Source organism: Eucyclogobius newberryi, unplaced genomic scaffold (assembly GCF_026437365.1).
Source record: "Eucyclogobius newberryi isolate DKJ021-1_F unplaced genomic scaffold, fEucNew1.0.hap1 SCAF_22, whole genome shotgun sequence".
NCBI lineage: Eukaryota > Metazoa > Chordata > Actinopteri > Gobiiformes > Gobiidae > Eucyclogobius > Eucyclogobius newberryi.
The window spans coordinates 4,066,331-4,070,531 of NW_027315857.1; the positions used below are offsets into that span (position 1 = coordinate 4,066,331).

The 4,201-nt window shown below is 34.8% G+C and overlaps 1 long non-coding RNA gene across 1 annotated transcript; it reads left to right on the forward strand.

The window, feature by feature from the left end:
• The first annotated feature begins 2,177 nt into the window (after nt 1-2,177).
• LOC140371409 (uncharacterized) lies at nt 2,178-3,772 on the forward strand. The gene is made up of 3 exons (XR_011928466.1): nt 2,178-2,248; nt 2,979-3,128; nt 3,399-3,772. It is a non-coding gene; the product is annotated as an uncharacterized lncRNA (long non-coding RNA).
• Nucleotides 3,773-4,201: the final 429 nt, after the last annotated feature.

The window sequence follows — 4,201 nt, forward strand, 5'->3', positions numbered from 1 at the left end:
TTACTATCTGGAGCATCAAATCTATACTGCACAGAAATAAATACATCCACTGCAAAGAAATAAATACATCCACTGCAAAGAAATAAATACATCTACTGCTTCACATGTTGGCAGTTCAGGGCTCAGGGCCAGTTTGAGGAACAGCCCCGTGTGCTCTGTCACAGCCCACGGGGAGGAGGGAACATCGAGGGAACAGCAGCAGCGTCACAGCAGAATCACATCACAGCATCGTCACATCAGCAAAATGTGGAGCTAAATGTCCAGTAAAGTGTCATACGTGAACATTTAAAGGTGATGTAGATTCTATTTGTTAATTTTGCTCATTGCACCATGATTTGTTTTGACACATATGTTTGTCTTTATGAAAATATATTATTATTATTATTATTATTATTATTATTATTATTATTATTATTGGTGGTCTTATGGTCATGAAGAAAAAATGTGATTGTTAACTTATTGCTTATAGTCACTAAATTCTAAAAATCAAACATCTTGGCCTGGTGCTTGTAGTTTGATGAAGTTTTAAGGTAAACATTCTAAATGATGATAGTGGTTTTGTCAAACTGGTAAAGGGTTAGTCATGTTGGCAGTAAAATCCCCAATATCACAGCTAACAAGAATAACAGTATGTCTTGGATATGTTTCATAGGTACAAATATATGGGTACAAATATTCAGAACTGTACATTTTTCATGCATTACCATGACAACCAATGGGTCCGGCTAAATAATTTAAGAGCTGGTATCCATCGGACCGTTCTATTCATTCAGGCATATTTTTGTGACCTTTTGCCATTCGAAAGATATATTTTTTTTATTTGATTTGGTATTGCTATAACAACGAAGGACCATCAAATCCTTCAAATCAGGAAGGACTTGATGCCATTGAGAGACCATGCCATTTATTCATTTCTCCTACATAACTAAGCTATGTTAAAAAAAAAAAAAAAAAACTCTTTTTCATCTTGAGTTATGAGAATTCTTCTTTTATAGTAAAAGAGAAAAAGGGGATTTTGCTCTTCACTCTTTGCCAAACTATGTAGGTTGACGCCCTTTATAACCTGATTGTTACAAATGCACTACTTTCAACTTAACAACCTAAAGAACAAACAAATGTGAGGAAATTAACGGACTGTTGACAACAGTCACAGTTATGTGAATATGAAGCGACAACTCAGAAGTATTTCCCTTGTCAAACAGAGTAGCAATCTATAAAAAAAACACCTAGATGCAAATAAAAACAATAAAACTGAACATTTGTTATGTAAATACTTACTGTGCTTCGTTACATACCTGACATATACTGACGGAAATGTTTGGGTGGATTTATGTACGTCAAATTAAAGAAAAACGGTGCTTGTTTTGATTCTGGGCTAGCATCAGCCTTTAGCCATAAGCCGTTAGCCACTTCCGCCTGTGACACGCAAACGCCAAACAGCGCCCTCTGTGGCTGAAGCGGACTTCGTTTTTACCGTTTTTATTATTTATTATTACTACGTTCTGAAACTTTATGGGGAAATTGTTAGCGGCTTGGCTGTTGTTTGGCTTATTTTGTTCTACATAAAATAAAGTATATTTTGTAAGTGTCCGAAATAAAGCTGATGATGATGATGATTAAGGTAGTCTGTTGCTAAGCAGGGGAATAGCAGGATACACATCGTTTTGACCTCACTTCACAGTGCACATAACAGTTTCTTATGTTTTATACTTAATGTTAATAGCTTACTTGGTTGGTTAGATAGATGTATTAATGTTTTATCAGTCCGTTTCCAATCAGTTTTCACTCACGGGGATTGTTAAAAGTCATTTTGAAACAACGGAGCTGGTCTGAGAAGCTTATTGAATATAACTTTCAAGTTCGTGTGTAACAGGATGCAACGTGTGCTTCTCCCGTGGCCAGGCCATGAATGTATTATATTATCTGGATAGGGTACGCCCCCTCTGCCTCTGGCTCCAAATTAAGTAGTGGCCACTTCGCAGAATGCAGCCTTCTGGTCGGACCATTTCAGGAGTTCGGCCTCTAAAATTACCAAACATGCTAAATTCTTTTTAGTCTAAAAATAAAATAGAAGGAATTTCACTCTTCAACTGTTTCTAAAATACTTAAAAAATACATTTTAACCTTCCGGTGAACGGTGTACGCGCACCGAGCGCGCACGTAACCCTCATGAACGAGCCTCGGGAGAACACGTGACGGAAACTAAACACAAGCAGAAAAAAGTGACGAGACGAGACCAACGATACACGTAAGTTGTGTTTGTATGTCATTCCTCACGTTTCACAAATTGTTCCATATGAAGTGTAAAACAACGATTACACAGTTAACACGAGTGAACACAAGTTAACACGAGCTAACACGAGCTAACGTAAGCTAAAGTTTAGCTACACAAAGATGCAACAACACGTCGTGATGGCTCGTGCTTCTGCAAATAAATAACTAATTATTTCTCTTACTAAATGTTCTAAGAGACAAGAGGTTAAGCACAGATCAAGGAAAACTAGAGAAAGAAGGGAAATAAAGTGATGTTTGTATTATGTGCTATAAAAAACAACCAATAATTCAAATATAACCTGCTGAAATGGGTCATATCTTACATATATAAATGTAAAGGTGTTTAAAAGTGACAGTGCTGTACTTACAGGGGCTGAGACGACATTTGAGGTTTTATTACATATTTCATAATGACGTGTGCTGTGTTTAAACAAAGCACACGCTTGTTTTGTATAGGAATGTCATGGATTTACTTCCATGGAATATGTAGAGATTTAGCAAACATGTGAGTTATGTTCTAACTTCTAGGTTTAAACTTATGCATAAATAAATGACTTTTGGTTCTAGCTTTAAAAATTAATGTGAAAAGAGGAACTTTTGTGTTACAGAGCGAAATGTAAATCTGTCAATAACATATTCCAGCTTTTCTCTGTTAAATGTGCATAATATATCAATGTTCTAATGAGTATCTTTCTCATCTTCAGAGTGCTGACCAGTGAGTTTAGTCTGTCTGTGCTGACCAGAGCTCTACAGGTCACTGCAGGTCACTACAGGTCACTACAGGTCACTGCAGACCTAATCACTGCAGACACAGAGTCATCTCAAGTAAACTCCTGATGACTCCAAAGCAAAAGGTATTTTAATAATAACTTCTGCCTCGACTAAAAGTAAACAGTGTAGAATCAGTACTTTGAATTTATAAAATGTCTGTTTTGTTATGACCAAAAAAACTAAATGATAATTGTTCTTCAAAAGAGCCACTGCTGTGTCACATGTGTCTGTAAAACAGCTTCAGGACAAACATGTGAAGTGTATGTTATATGACTTGTATAATCTATACATTATGAAGTGTATGTTCTATGACTTGTATAATCTAAAGCTTTGACATGTTCTGTTTGTCTCAGTCATACGATGGAGCAGTTACTGAAGTACAGAAGACTGCGTAGCCATGGAAACAAAGTCTTGTTAAATACTGAGATATTCAGTTTTTTAACACAATAATGTCACATTCATGTGCATATAACTGATGTAAAAAGAGTGTTTATTTTACCATTATTATTAGTATTATTTTGTCTTACGCTGTTTTTATTTTATCTTTATTTTCCCCCTCCATTCCTTATTAGGTATGAGAGGTTCTGTCTAGAGGAGTTTTTGTTTATAAGAGTTCTTCTATTAAGATCGATCTATTAAGAGTGTTTTTTAAAATTCCTATAAGTTTTCTGTCCTTTTCCTCTGTATCTACTGTGTTGCAACAACAAAATTTCCCCATGTGTGGACAATAAAGGAATATCTTATCTTATTCAGTTTGTTCTATTTGACTTATACAGGTTGTTTTATCATTGTTAATATTTTTATGTTGCACTGAATCACCAAAGCAAGTTCCACTGTTTGTGAATTCTTTTCTTTGACAATGGCAATACATTTTCTGATTCTATTAATGATGATAATAATAATGAACAGTACACAGACTCCAAAACACCTTAATAAGGGACTCCCACATTGTAGCTTTAAAACTCATTGTAGCTTTAAAACTCAACTAAAACTGGCTAAAATCAATTTATCATTTGTAGTTATAATCAGATTTGCATTTATTGAACAAGTTCATTCATGTTCATTATTCTTATTAAATACATTAATAAACAAATGTGTTTTGTATTTATTAAAGATTGACATGATAAAAAAACGACACAAAAGGAAACTGAATATA